Raw genomic sequence first — 17,213 nt, 5'->3', positions numbered from 1 at the left:
TGTTTTGAGGAAGGTATATGGTAGGTGTATGATACCGGCGAAAGGTGCGCGGTATTAGAGAGGCTAGCAAAGGTGGAAGGGTGAGAGTGCGTATGATCCATGGACTCAACATTAGTCATAAAGAACTCATATACTTATTGCAAAAATCTAGAAGTTATCAAAGCAAAGTACTACGCGCATGCTCCTAGGGGGATAGATTGGTAGGAAAAGACCATCGCTCGTCCCCGACCGCCACTCATAAGGAAGACAATCAATAAATAAATCATGCTCCGACTTCATCACATAATGGTTCACCATACGTGCATGCTACGGGAATCACAAGCTTCAACACAAGTATTCTTTAAATTCACAACTACTCAACTAGCATGACTTTAATATTATCACCTCCATATCTCAAAACAATTATCATGCTTCAATCTTTTCTTAGTATTCAACACACTCAAAAGAAAGTTTCACAAATCTTGAATACCAAGCATATTATTATTAAGAAAATTACCATGCTATTAGGACTCTCAAAATAATTTAAGTGAAGCATGAGAGATCAATAGTTTCTTTAAAACAAATCCACCACCGTGCTCTAAAAGATCTAACTGAAGCACATAGAGCAAAATTATAATGCTCAAAAGATATAAGTGAAGCACATAGAGCAAAACTACTTAGCTCAAAAGATATAAGTGAAGCATATAGAGCAAAACTACTTAGCTCAAAAGATATAAGTGAAGCACATAGAGCAAAACTACTTAGCTCAAAAGATATAAGTGAAGCACATAGAGTATTCTATCAAATTTTAATTCATGTATGGCTCTCTCAAAAGGTGTGTACAGCAAGGATGATTGTGGCATACTAACAAACAAAGACACAAATAATACAAGACGCTCCAAGCAAAACACATATCATGTTGCTGAATAAAAATATAGCTCCAAGTAAATTACCGATGGAAGTGGACGAAAGAGGGGATGCCTTCTGGGGCATCCCCAAGCTTTGACTTTTTTGTGTCTTTATATTATCTTGGGGGTGCCATGGGCATCCCCAAGCTTAGGCTCTTTCCAATCCTTGTTCCATAATCCATCACAAGAATAAACCCAAAACTTGAAACTTCACAACACAAAACTTAAAGAAGAAACTCGTGAGCTCCGTTAGCGAAAGAAAACAAAAGACCACTTCAAGGTACTGTAATGAACTCATTCTTTATTTATATTGGTGTTAAACTGTCGGTGTACTAGAGTAGGGGTGCCCTAGTACCCCGAACTTGTGCATGGGCAGTCGCAGCGTCCCGCGGCAAGGCTTGCCGCGGTGGCCGCCAAGACCCTCCGCGGCTACTTTGAAGACCATTCAAGAAAAAAGTACTAAAACCAAGGCCCCGGCAAGAGGAGCTTGCCGGGAAGGCCAACCAAGGCCCCGGCAAGAAAAGCTGGCCGGGAAGAAGACAAGGCCCCGGCAAGAGGAGCTTGCCGGGAAGGCCACTCAAGGCATACCAAGAAAGCTTGCCGTGACGCACCGCGCGTCCCGGCAAGGCCCGGTGAGCGACAAGCTCCCGAATACGACAAGGCGATGACCGCGGCAAGGAGCTTGCCGCGGGAAACCCCCACTTCGTGCCCGCGCTCCAGCACACCTGCCAACGTGTCGCTCTGGGACCCTCCCAAGCACACGTGGCAGAGAGGCCATACAGCTAGGGGTGCACGGTGGCAAGCAGGCGCTGACAAGATAACCATCGTGGCAAGCAGGCGCTGACAAGGTAACCATCGTGGCAAACGGTGGCGTCCCTAGCGGTCCATTTCGGTACTGTTTAGGCGACACAGACGGGCAATTAATGCCCTTGTCCCCTGCCGCCAGGGTTAGGTATGATAACACTGTACAGGTAGCTGTACCAACCACCACTTTTACATTTCTGCCCCCCGTTGCTATGTCGGTAACCCCTTGAGCATATAAAAGGAGGCCCGAGGGCAACGGGGGGGGGGGGGTTAGCCACTTCGAACACACACGCTCGATCTCACTAGCTGCTGGTGTGTACTGTAGCACTCCACGCTCCCGGGCTAGAAATCAATACAACACCACAAAGCAGGAGTAGGGTTTTACGCATCCGTGCGGCCCGAACCTGGGTAAATCGCTCGTGTGTCTCGCCTCAATCTGCTCTTTGCGCAACCTCCGCCCCCGCCGAACCAAAAGGGACCCGGTCCGCCGGTTCCCATAGGTGCCCGTGGATCTAGCATCCCCGGCATCTCTGGCGCGCCAGGTAGGGGGCGTCGAAGTTGTGTGGACCAGATCCGGCGTTCTGGCGCGCGATCTTCATCACCTTCATCAACCTTCCGCCGAAGAAGAAAGTTTCGGAGGCAGCTGCTCCGTCCGCGCCGAGCCAGCCACCGCCGGAGCAGACGGTTGGTGGGGCGGGCACCGGCGGAAGGACACGCGTCGACGAGGGAACTCACGGTGCTGCCAGGTCCCAGGGCAAGGCTGCGCTGCCCATCGGCGGTGTAGCCGGCTCCCACAATGACCGGGCGCACTCCAAGACCTCGGCGTCCGTGCATGCACCGCGCCCATCTCAAGAGGCGCGGGACCGGCAGCATCCTGGTACTCACGGTACCATGCGTTCGCTAGATCCAGATCAAGCTGGTGGATCTCGGAGCGCTCTGGACCACCACGCACGTCAACCTGCTGACGAGTAAGGGAGATAAGTTGCCAAGGTTTGAGCGATCAAACCTTTTAAATTTTAAGTTATCTCCCTTGAACGACCGCGCTATGTATGTAAAACTTGTGCGCGGAGGAACCAACTCGTGGCTAGTTGTGCCCTTACTTCGTTTCGAGTCCGCTCAACGACTTAAGTGAGCTGCTAGCGCCCTTACTTTGCTTCGAGTCCGCTCAGCAACTTAAGTGAGCCGCTAGCGCCCTTACTTTGCTTCGAGTCCGCTCAGCAACTTAAGTGAGCTGCAACTAGTTGCGACAAGGTTTCTTGCCAGTAGCGGCACCGCCAGCGGGCTGCTGACGTTCCGCACTCAGCGCTCGCGGCTTGGGTGCCTGCACCGGCAAGTTCCCTAAAAGCGTAGGGCAAAAACATACAAAGCAAGGAATCAAGTAAAGGGAGTAACGTGAGGAAGGCATCCTTGTTCTTCGGCACGTTAATTCCGCCAAGAATTCCAACAAGTTGACGCCGCGGGAAAGCCCTTACCGGGTGAAACGGGTCACTAGGCTTGGCGCTGTCCGCCTTGAGACCGAAGATGGCATTCCGGTGAGCAACTCCTGGAACATCGAGCATCTTCGTAAGTTTTACCCGTAAGGCGCGGTTGTCGGACCCTGTCCGGCAACCACCCTTTTGTACAAAGTCTTGCCGCTGTTGCATGTGATCCTTTGTACAAAGCCGGGCGCAGATCCCGTGCATAAGTAAAGCTCACGTGCTCCGCGCATTTTGTCAATTTTATGCTTCCTATTTTTTGGCATATATGATTTGACACTTTGTGCAGCACCTACTCCACCGTAAGCAATAACGAGCCATAAGGCTCCATATCTGTATTTTCTCTTCTTTCTTTTTCACAAGGAAAGAAAGGCTTCCTCGCGCACAAGTTTGCCGGGGGGGAAAGGAGAAGGAAAGGATATGGACCAGGCGTCGTTCAAGAATTTCGCCTTGCCGGGAAGCAAACAACAGTAAAGATAAGTTGCCAAAGCCTGAGCAATCGAATTTTTTAAATTTTAAGTTATCTCCCTCGAACGACCGCGCTTTGTATGTAAAACCTGTGCGCGGAGGGGCCAACTCGTAGCTGGCTGCGCCCTCATGTTGTTTCGAGCTCGCTCAACAACCTAAGTGAGTTGCGACTAGTTGCTTAGCTGTCCGCGCCCTTACCTTGTTTCGAGTCTGCTCAACAACGCGAGTGAGCTGCGACTAGTTGCTTAACTAGCCGCGCCCTTACTTTGCTTCGAGTCCGCTCAGCAACTTAAGTGAGATGCAACTAGTTGCGACAATGTTTCTTGCCGGTAGCGGCACCGCCAGCAGGCTGCTGACGTTCCGCACTCAGCGCTCGTGGCTCAGGTGCCTGCACCGGCAAGTTCCCTGAAAGCGTAGGGTAAAAGCATACAAAGCAAAGGGTCAAGTAGAGGGAATAGCATTGCAATGGCTACCCAGAATCAAGCTATATTACAAAAATAACTTGTCGCAGCTCTGATAAATTGTTTTCATGACGAGGTAAACAGCGACAAGAAAAGAAGAAATGAGTGGCCTAATCTACGCGATCGCCCTCGACCCGCTTGATCCCGCTCACCTTGTCCACAATGGGTGCGACAAGGGCCTTGAGCTCCTCCAGATCAGCTTCTGGCGGCAAGGACCTGAGGATGTTGGTGAGGCGAAGGCCCGGATTGCGGAAGGCCACCTTCATCAACACTTTCTCGAGGGCTCCTGCGCAGATCTCGCGCGACTCGTCAGCTAGTTGCTTCGGGATCCTCTCCCGGAGTCGCTGAAGGGCCGTCGCCACGCCCTTGAAGAACAGGACGAGCTTGGCGCTGGGTTGGAGGTTGTCGTCGGTGGAATACCCGAGATCCTCTATCCCCAGTTGCGCCAGCTCCTTGTCGATGTCCGTGGCGGCGTTCACAAGGCTCTCCGTCCAGTGCGTCACGGTCTCCCTGAAGGCATTCTGGGCGGTGGCAGCGCTCTCCAACAGCGCCTTGTCGGCCTTGATTTCCTCCTTCAAGGCCGCCTCCCTCTTCTTGGCGTTGTCCAGAGTCTTGGTCAAAGTGGTCAGCTTCAACTCAAGATCAACGTTGGAGACCTTGGCGGCGCCGAGCTCCTTGCCCTTCTCGGAGAGATTGGCCTCCAGCCGCGCCACCTTCGTCTTCAACTCCTCTTTGGCGGCCTCAGCGGCGGCGGCAGCGTCCTCCGCTTGCTTGAGGGCTCCGCCAAGCTTCTCCTCGCGCGAGGCAAGCTCCTCCTCGTGGGCGTCGAGATTGACCTTCCGCTGCGCCAGCTCGCCTCTTCCGCGGCTAGCTTCACAGCGGCAAGTCGCTGCCGCTCTTCGGCTTCGGCCTTCTCGAGGAGAAAAGCCTTCTGCGCTTCAACGAGCCGCTCACGCTCCTCCGCCAGGGATCGGAGGGCTTCCCGGTGGAAACCCCCGAGCTCTTCTGCGCGCTTCTCAATGTCTGCTCCCGCCTTCGCGACAAGCGCCTCTCGGGACTCCAGCTTGGCTTGTCGCGTGCGGTAGAGCAACATCAACCTGCGCAGCAGCCGCTCTTCTTCGGGCTCGTTGCTGCTGCTGCTTGGCGCGTCGACCAGCTTCAGCCCCGCGGAAGCGAGCACTTCTCCGTCGAAGACTTCCCCCTCGACCGGTGCTCTGGAGCTTGATGCCCAGGGAAGATTGATGAAGACGTCGTCGCCGGCCTTCAAGTAGACGCCTGGCTGGGGCTCTCCGGAGCCTGACGCTGCGGCAGCGGCGGACGGATCGGCGGTCAGAGTGGCGCCTGGCGCTCCTGCGGCCTCAGGGCCGTCAGTGCGATCACCGGACCCCTCGCCAGTCGCCACGGCGTCTGTCTTGACGGCCTCTGCTCCGGCGGCATCGCCACCACCGGATGCCTCGTCAGCGGCGACCTCTGTCTCCATCTGCTCTGCAGCGGATGGATCTGACGGCCGGAAAAGGGGAAAAGAGTCAAGCAGAATCCAGCAAAAACTCGAGAAGATCAAGAGAAGAACCCAAGGGGAAGTTTTGAAGCAAGAGGAGTACCTGCACTAGGTTCTGCGGTCGTGGTCTCCGCTGTCGGGGGGCCACTGGCGTTCTCCCTTGCCTGAGACTTCTCCCTTACCGGGGAGCCTTCCCTCGCCGGAGAATCCTCCCTTGTCGGGGAATTTTCCCTTGGCTCCCGGTGGGGCTGCTCGGCTCCTACACAAGACAACAAGCAAATATCAGCAAAGACGAATACCCATGCGCGCCTCGCCGCGGAAAATAGTTCACCCACTTACGCTGGGGGCTGCCATGGAGGAAAGTCGCCAGGTCCGGCAAGCTTGTCTCGGGCGCGCCACCTGCTGTCGCAGGGGGCTCGTCCTCGAGAACGATCACTGGGGCCTTGGCTCTCTTTGCCGCTCTCTGGGCCAGAGTCCTAAGAAGGAACAAATTCAGAGCAAAGCAAATGAGATACAAGACCAACAACAAGAGTTGAAGAAATGCAAGTACAACAAGAGAAGCTTACTCTTCTTCCTCTTCCTCGTCGGAGCTTAACGCGGAGAAGTCAAAGCCCGGCGTGCGCCCGACGCAAGGAGGCGGAGGAGAAGCTTCCCTTGGACGCTTGGAGGGAGCAGTGGCGGCGGCCTGAGACGACCCCGCTCCGGCTGTTGGCGCGGCGTGAGTGGCGGCAGGGGCTGAAGCGGTGGTCCGGCTAGACTCCGCTCCAGTTGCCGTCGCAGCACGAGGCGCTCCCGCGGCAGCGGTGTCTGCCGTGGTCGAGCGTGTCACGCGGCGTGGCGACTGTCGACCCGCTTGCCGCTCCGCCACATCACAAGCCTTGCGGAGACGCCTTCTTGGCGGGGGTGGAGGCCCTGCTTGCGGCAAGCTGCCTGAAGGCGAGGAGGAAGAAGAGTTGATTTCCAACGAGCCGCTCGTGTCCCTGGCGGGCTCGCTCGGCTCGGCGTCACGCCTGACAAGCTCCTTCTTGCCGACGGCGCCCCCTCGCTCGGCGTGGCTTGCCGCTTCCGCTGCATCAGCCTCCTCCACAGTAAAACCGAACTCGCCCGCGGCTGCGGCTGCCGCTGCCTCCTCCATCCTGGTGGCGATGAGCGCCAACTCCACATCCGTAGTGTCGCGGGTGAGGCCGTCCTTCTCGTCGAGACGGATTGGCACTTCCACCAAGTCATCAAAGAACTGCTGCACGACCTCGTCGGCTGGTTCCTGCCAAGTTGGCACAATTCCATGCGAGTCGCACTCCGGCATCATTGCGCGGATGCGGTTGAGCTCGGAATTGTTGCACAACGGCACGACGCCCCCCGGCAACCTGAACACCTCGGGATGCTGGGGATCATATCTGAACAGCTCCTGCAGCATCGCATCGAGCTCCAGGACTGTGAAGTTGTAATTGAGGCCTGGCCGCAGCCTCATGATATCTGCCGCGTTCTTGAACTCCCAAGTGGGCCTCCCCCGTTCCTGCAGGGGGGCGATGCGGCGGCGAAGGAAGTCTGCGCCAACAGCGCCAACAGTAAGCCCGGCAAACCTCAGGCGCAGGATCCTGGTAACGGCAATCTTCAGCCTGGCGTCCTCCGGGGCCATGTCGCTCCAATCGCCGCCGCGTGCTACTGGGGCTTTGCGCTGGGAGGTGAATGGCTGCGGATCCTCCTCGTCAATCCAGCACCAATCCGCTCTCCACTCCTCCCACTTGCCGCGGAACTCTCCATCCAGATAGGTCTCCTTCATGCCGGACCTTGAGATCCAGGCAATCCCGCCGGATAGAGGCTCTCCTCTTTCTACTCGGGGTATGAAGAAGTGCCGGAAGAGGGCTACGTTGGGAAGGACTCCGACAAAGTTTTCGCAAAGGTGTGCGAAAACTGCCATTGTCAGGACGGCGTTGGGAGTGAAGTCAAGGAGATGGAACCCGTACGTATTCATGATATCGCAGAAGAAATCTGAGAAGGGCGGACAGAGCCCGCAGTAGAAGAACAGAGCAAAAAAGGGGTATCCGTTCGGAGCCTTCTTCCAAGCGATGGTGGGGAGTACCTTTGTGCGCGGATGCGCGCGCGTCTCCGCCGACCAGAAGAGGTAGTACTTCTCCTTCAGCTCCTTCACGGAAAGCCTGGGGGGAAGACTGCCCGCTCCTTCCGCAGCGTCGCGAGCCGCTGCGCCTCGGTCGACTTCACGGCCTTCCCCTTGTCGGCTTTCGGAGCCATGGCGGAAGCAGTGGAGGAGGCCGACGGCGTTGGTGATGCTGGCGGCGATGGGGGGCGGGGCGCTGCTCTCTCTCTCTACTCTGGGAAGGCGAGGGAGCGGCGGAGGTTTCTGAGATTGGAAACAGCAACGGGCGAATGGGCGAACTGCCCCCATTTCCTCTTCTTATAAAAGGGAAGGGGGGCGGACGTTCCGCATTTCCGAGTAAAATAACCATCCACGATCTCGCCCACGACGCCGCATTCAACGCGTGCTGTTCCGGGCGTGCGCGGTGGAAGCGGGGAATGCGGCGTGACCTAGGCCGCGCATGCCCGTGCACTGTTTTGGGCCTGGCCCAACAGCGCTCGGCACCGTGTCTGGCCCAGGCCCGGGGGCTCCTGTCGGTGTACTAGAGTAGGGGTGCCCTAGTACCCCGAACTTGTGCACGGTCAGTCGCAGCGCCCCGCGGCAAGGCTTGCCGCGGTGGCCGCCAAGACCCTCCGCGGCTACTTTGAAGACCATTCAAGAACAAAGTACTAAAACCAAGGCCCCGGCAAGAGGAGCTTGCCGGGAAGGCCAACCAAGGCCCCGGCAAGAAAAGCTGGCCGGGAAGAAGACAAGGCCCCGGCAAGAGGAGCTTGCCGGGAAGGCCACTCAAGGCATACCAAGAAAGCTTGCCGCGACGCGCCGCGCGTCCCGGCAAGGCCCGGTGAGCGACAAGATCCCGAATACGACAAGGCGACGACCGCGGCAAGGAGCTTGCCGCGGGAAACCCCCACTTCGTGCCCGCGCTCCAGCACACCTGCCAACGTGTCACTCTGGGACCCTCCCAAGCACACGTGGCAGAGAGGCCGTACAGCTAGGGGTGCGCGGTGGCAAGCAGGCGCTGACAAGATAACCATCGTGGCAAGCAGGCGCTGACAAGGTAACCATCGTGGCAAACGGTGGCGTCCCTAGCGGTCCATTTCGGTACTGTTTAGGCGACACAGACGGGCAATTAATGCCCTTGTCCCCTGCCGCCAGGGTTAGGTATGATAACACTGTACAGGTAGCTATACCAACCACCACTTTTACATTTTTGCCCCCCGTTGCTATGTCGGTAACCCCTTGAGCATATAAAAGGAGGCCCGAGGGCAACGAGGGGGGGGGGGGTTAGCCACTTCGAACACACACGCTCGATCTCACTAGCTGCTGGTGTGTACTGTAGCACTCCACGCTCCCGGGCTAGAAATCAATACAACACCACAAAGCAGGAGTAGGGTTTTACGCATCCGTGCGGCCCGAACCTGGGTAAATCGCTCGTGTGTCTCGCCTCGATCTGCTCTTTGCGCGACCTCCGCCCCCGCCGAACCAAAAGGGACCCGGTCCGCCGGTTCCCATAGGTGCCCGTGGATCTAGCAGCCCCGGCATAAACCTACTGTATTCCAACTTCTATATGGATTATAAACTATTTTACTAGCCATAGATTCATCAAAATAAACAAACAACACACGAAAAACAGAATCTGTCAAAGACATAACAGTCTGTAGTAATCTGTAGCTAGCGCAAGATCTGGTACCCCAACAATTATAAAATAAATTCCTGGACGTGACGAATTTATCTATTAATCATCTGAAAAAAGAATTAACTAAATATCACTCTTCAAATAAAAATGACAGCAGTTCTCGTGAGCGCTAAAGTTTCTGTTTTTTACAGCAAGTTCAACAAGACTTTCCCCAAGTCTTCCCAACGGTTCTACTTGGCACAAACACTAATTAAACACAAAAACACAACCAAAACAGTGGCTAGGTAATTTATTTATTACTAAATAGGATAAAAAGCAAAGAATAAAAATAAAATTGGGTTGCCTCCCAACAAGCGCTATCGTTTAACGCCCCTAGCTAGGCATAAAAGCGAGGATAGATCTAGGTATTGCCATCTTTGGTAGGAAATCCATAAGTGGCTCTCATGATAGTTTCATATGGTAATTTTATTTTATTTCTTGGAAAGTGTTCCATGCCCTTTTTTAATGGAAACTGAAATCTAATATTCCCTTCCTTCATATCAATAATCGCACCAACCGTTCTAAGGGAAAGGTCTACCAAGAATAATAGGGCAAGAAGGATTGCAATCTATATCAAGAACAATGAAATCTACGGGCACATAATTCCTATTTGCAATGATAGGAACATCATTAATTCTTCCCATAGGTTTCTTAATAGTGGAATCCGCAAGATGCAAGTTTAGAGAGCAATCATCAAAATTACGAAAATCTAGCAAATCACACAAAGTCTTGGGAATAGTAGAGACACTAGCACCCAAATCACACAAAGCATAAAACTCATGATCTTTAATTTTAATTTTAATAGTTGGTTCCCACTCATCATAGAGTTTTCTAGGGATAGAAACTTTCAACTCAAGTTTTTCTTCATAAGATTGCATCAAGGCATCAACAATATGTTTGGTGAAGGCTTTATTTCGACTATAAGCATGTGGAGAATTTAGCACGGATTGCAACAAGGAAATACAATCAATCAAAGAGCAACTTACATAATTAAATTCCTTGAAATCCAATATAGTGGGTTTAGCAACATCTAGATTTTTATTTCTTTCAATCCCACTTTCATCAATTTCATCATTAAGATCTAAATACTCCGAATTTTTAGAGCGCCTTCTAGGTAAAGGAAGATCATATTCAGTTTCATCAAGATTCATATTGCAAAACAAAGATTTAATAGGAGACACATCAATAACTTTTAGATCTTCATCTTGATTTTCATAGGAATTGGAAGAACACGCTTTAATAAAGGCATCTTTGGAAGCACGCATCCTAGCGGTTCTTTCCTTACACTCATCAATTGAAATTCTCATGGCTTTGAGAGACTCATTGATATCATGCTTAGGTGGAATAGATATAAGTTTCAAAGAATCAACATCAAGAGCAATTCTATCAATGTTCCTAGCCAAATCATCAATCTTAAGCAATTTTTCTTCAATCATAGCATTAAAATTCTTTTGCGAAGAAATAAATTCTTTAATATTAGATTCAAAATCAGAAGGCATCTTATTATAATTTCCATAGGAGTTATTGTAGGAATTCCCATAATTATTAGAAGGATTACTAGGATATGGCCTAGGATTAAAATTCCATCTATAAGCGTTGTTACCAAAATTATTCCTACCAACAAAATTCACATCCATAGTTTCATTGTTATTCTCAATCAAAGTAGACAAAGGCATATCATTAGGATCAGAAGAAGCACTCTTAGTAGCAAATAATTTCATAAGTTCATCCATCTTTCCACTCAACACATTAATTTCTTCTATCGCATGCACTTTTTTACTAGAAGTTCTTTCAGTATGCCATTGAGAATAATTAACCATAATATTATCTAGGAGTTTAGTAGCATCTCCTAAAGTGATTTACATAAAAGTGCCTCCCGCGGACGAATCTAAAAGATTTCTAGAAGAAAAATTCAATCCGGCATAAAAATTCTATATAATCATCCACAAATTCAAACCATGAGTAGGGCAATTACGTATCATTAATTTCATTCTCTCCCAAGCTTGTGCAACATGTTCATGATCAAGTTGTTTAAAGTTCATAATATCGTTTCTAAGAGAGATGATCTTAGCGGGAGGGAAATACTTAGAAATAAAAGCATCTTTGCACTTGTTCCATGAATCAATACTATTCTTAGGCAAAGACGAAAACCAAGATTTAGCACGATCTCTAAGCGAAAAAGGAAATAGCTTCAATTTAACGACATCATTATCGACATCTTTTTTCTTTTGCGTATCACATAAATCAACGAAGCTATTCAGATGAGTAGCGGCATCTTCACTAGGAAGGCCGGCGAATTGATCTTTCATAACAAGATTCAACAAAGCAGTATTAATTTCACAAGATTCAGCACCGGTAAGAGGAGCAATCGGAGTGCTAAGGAAATCATTACTATTGGTGTTGGTGAAGTCACACAATTTAGTATTATCTTGAGCCATCGCGAAAAACAAGCAATCTAACACATGAGCAAACAAGAGCAAACGGGCAAAAGAGGCAAATAGAGAGGGAGGATAGAGAGAGAGGGCGAATAAAACGGCAAGGGTGAAGTGGGGGAGAGGAAAACGAGAGGAAAATGGCAAATAATGTAATGCGAGAGATAGGGATTGTAATGGGTACTTGGTATATTGACTTTTTGCGTAGACTCCCCGGTAACAGCGCCAGAAATGGCTCGTTGTCGGGAGTCAAATCTTGACTTGCGCGAACCTCCCCGGCAACGGCGCCAGAAATACTTCTTGCTACGTCTTGAGCTTGCGTTGGTTTTCCCCGAAGAGGAAGGGATGATGCAGCAGAGTAGCATAAGTATTTCCCTCAGTTTTTGAGAACCAAGGTATCAATCCAGTAGGAGGCCACGCTCAAGTCCCTCGTACCTGCACAAAACGATAGCTACTCGCAACCAACGCGATTAGGGGTTGTCAATCCCTTCACGGTCACTTACGAGAGTGAAATCTGATAGATATAATATTTTTGGTATTTTTGATATAAAGATGCAAAGTAAAAAGTAAAGGCAAGGTAAAAAGCAAAATAAGATTAAAGTGATGGAGATTGATATGATGAGAATAGACCCGGGGGCCATAGGTTTCACTAGTGGCTTCTCTCAAGAGCATAAGTATTCTACGGTGGGTGAACAAATTACTGTTGAGCAATTGACAGAATTGAGCATAGTTATGAGAATATCTAGGCATGATCATGTATATAGGCATCACGTCCGTGACAAGTAGACCAAAACGATTCTGCATCTACTACTATTACTCCACTCATCGACCGCTATCCAGCATGCATCTAGAGTATTAAGTTAAAAACAGAGTAACGCCTTAAGCAAGATGACATGATGTAGAGAGATAAATTCATGCAATATGAAATAAACCCCATCTTGTTATCCTTGATGGCAACGATGCAATACGTGCCTTGCTGCCCCTTCTGTCACTGGGAAAGGACACCGCAAGATCGAACCCAAAGCTAAGCACTTCTCCCATGGCAAGAACTACCAATCTAGTTGGCCAAACCAAATGGATAATTCAAAGAGACTTGCAAAGATAACCAATCATACATAAAAGAATTCAGAGAAGATTCAAATATTATTCATAGATAGACTTGATCATAAACCCACAATTCATCGGTCTCAACAAACACACCGCAAAAAGAAGATTACATCGAATAGATCTCCACAAGAGAGGGGGAGAACTTTGTATTGAGATTCAAAGAGAGAGAAGAAGCCATCTAGCTACTAACTATGGACCCGAAGGTCTGAGGTAAACTACTCACACTTCATCGAAGGGGCTAAGATGATGTGGAAGCCCTCCGTGATGACGGCCCTCTTCCGACGGAGCTCCGGAACAGGCCCCAAGATGGGATCTCGTGGATACAGAAAGTTGCGGCGGTGGAATTAGGTTTTTGGCTCCTGTTCTGATCGTTTGGGGGGTACGTAGGTAGATATAGGAGGAAGGAATACGTCGGTGGAGCACCGAGGGGCCCACGAGGCAGGGGGCACGCCCTAGGGGGGCGCGCCCCCCACCCTCGTGACCTCCTCTTTGACTCCCTGGAGTAGGTTCCAAGTCTCCTAGATCACGTTCGGTGAGAAAATCACGTTCCCGAAGATTTTATTCCATTTGGATTCCGTTTGATATTCTGTTTCTCCGAAACACTGAAATAGGCAAAAAACAGCAATTCTAGGCTGGGCCTCTGGTTAATAGGTTAGTCCCAAAAATAATATGAAAGTGGAAAATAAAGCCCAATATATTCCAAAACAGTAGATAATATAGCATTGAGCAATCAAAAATTATAGATACATTGGAGATGTATCATGGGACAAGCTTGGCATGGATTTTATCACCAGATTACCCAGGACCCGACCGGGATATGATTCTATTTGGGTAGTAGTGGTTCGTCTGACCAAAGAGCCCACTTTATCCCAGTGAAAACCACCTATACAAGTGCGAAGTTGGCCAAGATATATATGACCAGGATCGTATGTATGCATGGAGTTCCGAGGAGTATCGATCAGATAGAGGAACACAGTTTACTTCAAAGTTTTGGCACCAACTGCACCAGACTTTGGGTACCAGGCTAGAGTTTAGTACAACTTTTCATCCACAGACATATGGACAGACTGAGAGAGTCAATCAGATTCTGGAGGACGTGTTGAGAGCTTGTGCGCTGGATTATGGATCTAGTTGGGATGATAATTTGCCTTACGCAGAGTTCTCTTACAACAACAGTTATCAAGCTAGTCTGAAGATGGCACCCTTCAAAGCTTTGTATGGAAGAAGGTGCAGGACACCATTGATGTGGGATGAAGTTGGAAACCGTTAGATGTTTGGACCAGATTTGATCAAAGAGTCAGAAGAGAAGGTTAAGTTGATTCGAGATAGACTGAAGGTAGCTCAGTCCAGGCAGAAGACTTATGCAGACTCGAAATGCAAGGAGGTAGTCTATGAAATCGGAGATAGAGCATAACTTCGTGTGTCACCTCTGCGAGGAGTTAAACGCTTTGGAGTCAAGGGAAAGTTAGCCCCGAGATTTGTTGGACCATACCGAGTTTTGGAACGTATGGGAGAGGTGGCCTACAAGTTGGAGTTACCCGAAGGACTGTCAGGAGTTCATGATGTGTTTCACGTTTCCAAGTTGAAGAAGTGTCATGCTGAGATGGCCGATATTCCTCTGTGAGATACAGTGCCCCTGGAAGCAATTCAGTTGGATAGTGATCTGACCTATGAGGAGAAACCAGTCAAGATTCTCGAGTTTGCCAGCCGAGTTACCCGCAGCAAGGTTATCAAGTTTTGCAAAGTTCAGTGGAGCCACCATACCGAGGATGAAGCCACCTGGGAACGAGAGGATGATCTACAGAAAGACCACCCACACCTATTTTCTAGCCAACCCGAATCTCGAGGGCGAGATTCACCTTAAGGGGGGTAGGTTTGTAACATCCCAAATTTTCAATTTGAAATGTTATACATAGGTCATCATATGCATATCATATTTTATTTGCATTTTTGGTTTTGTGATCCTAAAATCCTAAGCAACTCTAGGACCCATGTAGAGAGTTGGGGATTTTATTATTTTCATATTTGAATTTTCTCAACTATTGGAAAGTGGATCACTTTGGTTTTAATTATTTTTCTCTCCAAATAATATTTCCAATATTAAAAATATATGAGAGGAGATAATTGACTTCTCCAAAATAAATGAAATATTGGAGGAAAAATTTTAAAATCAAATAATTTATTTTATTTGGATTTTATTGCTATTTTATTTGAATTAGAAAATTGTGCATTTCTACAAAATTGCATTTTTGGCCAAGAAAATGTTCACTAAGTTCCAAATATTTTATTTAGACGGTGAAAATTATTTTTGGCATTTTTAGATTTTTTTTATTTATTTAGGATTTTTCTTTCGGCGAGACTTTATTTTTAAAAATAATTCCGAACCGACCTTTTGGGCTGTGCCCGAGCCGGACTCTGTCCGCGCCCAGGCCTTATAAGCCGCCCGAGGCCGCCCCCCAGCCCAACTCGCCAGCCCGCCCCAAGCCCCCGAAACCCTAGCCCCGTCGCTGGATCCACGCTGCCGCTCGCCGCGCTGCTGCCGCCGCTGCCAACCGCCAGAGTTCGGCGCCCGCCGGTTTTTGCCGGTTCTCATCGGTTTTATTTTCGGTAAAAACCCTAGTTGTGTTTTTTCTTAGATCGTTTTTTTGTTGGTTTACCTTTTCAGCGGACGTTCGTCCATTCTTTCATTTTAACGAACGTTTTTCGCCGGTTAGGTTCAGACAGCAAACATTCGTTCGATAGTCTTTTCTTTTTATTTTTTCGGCCAGGGACATATCCGCGAGTACTTTTATTGTAGATTAGCCCCTGATCTTCAAACCCTCGCCGTTTCTAAACCGTTTGTCCAAATCCAGTGAAACCAACGCCAAAATCTTTGTCTCGAACCCCTCTTTTTGTTTAATCAACTTGAACATGGTTTTGAAACTTTAAAATTTTGTTTCAAGGAGATTTGTTTACGAAGTTCTTTTGACCATAGTTTCAGTTCCGTAGCTCCGATTCGATTGATTCTTTTTGCCAATCGAAGCTCTTCAGTTGAACTTTCAGTTTGGGTCTTCTTATTTGAAGTTTTACCCTTGCATATTTGCTTGAGTGCTTATGTATGCTATTGTTTGTTTGAGATAGAATTCCCGAAGTGCACATCGTGCTACTACGAGTCACTAGGTTTTACAGATCATCAGCAAGGCAAGTAACACTTTGATCATACTCTTTTCTTACCCAGTTTTTTATGCATTAGTTAAAACCCTCAAACATTGCATGAGTAGGATCTCTTAACATGTGGGTTTTGGGAAGTAGATGATGAGGTAGAACCTATTGCCCTTTTATTATCAAACCCTGGGAGTTACTTGTACGTTATGCTTATGCTTACATGCTATGCTCATAGACATGGATTGGGTTTGAGTGTATCCATGACAGATGTGACATTATTAATTAATGGTTAACTTAAGGTGGCTACTTAAATACACATCTGGGTGGATTGGTTGCGGGCACCTTGAGAATCCAGTGTTGTCCTAGGATATCCCGGAGTACCCATGTGATCATCCTATGGTTTGCCACCCATGCTCAAGGGGATCATAAGATTATTCATGCTAGAAACTTCTGTGTGCAGCCACAAGCTATTATGGGCTCTAGCATAGTGGAGTAAGTTGCATGATCTCTTCCAGTGGTAGGCTAGCAGATGTAGGGGATGTAGGTTGGTACGGTCTGCCCGGGGTTAGAGTTAATGCTTCTGAAAGACTGTGTCTCAGACATCCATTTATCAAACACCATGTAGTGCGAGAAATCCAACAGAGGAGATCGAGTCTTGTGGGGAAAAGTGCACAAACCTCTGTAGAGTGTACAAACTAATCATGGTTAGTCGTGTCCCCGGTTATGGACATTTTGAGTATCTGGATCTTGGATTATCATGTTGATCTCATCACTCTGTTAATTTAGTTTGGTTGGGTTATTAATAATGTTTAATTGGGATTGAGTTGGAGGAACCTTCTCAATGTTTAACAACTACCATGATAGTTAAATAATATATATTCCTTTGTTGTAGGGAAAAATTGGCTTTTCGCAAAACATTATAACTGTAGAGCCTCCACCAGCCTCATATGCATGTAGTGATAGCCTTTACTTGTCCATTGCTCTACTGTGTTATCTTGCCAGCATATTTCCATGTGCTGACCCATTTCGGGCTGCAACATATAATGTTGTAGACTTTTCAGACGAAGATTAAGGTGCGCTAGGTCGTTGTCGTGCACTTAGCTATGCCGTTGGAGTTGATGGACTCACTTTATCTTCCAAGCCTTTCGTTGTTATCTTATTTAGATG

The sequence above is a fragment of the Triticum urartu genome, chromosome 3 (assembly GCF_003073215.2).
Source record: "Triticum urartu cultivar G1812 chromosome 3, Tu2.1, whole genome shotgun sequence".
NCBI lineage: Eukaryota > Viridiplantae > Streptophyta > Magnoliopsida > Poales > Poaceae > Triticum > Triticum urartu.
The sequence above is the reverse complement of the archived record's forward strand: the minus strand, read 5'-3'. Positions refer to the sequence as shown.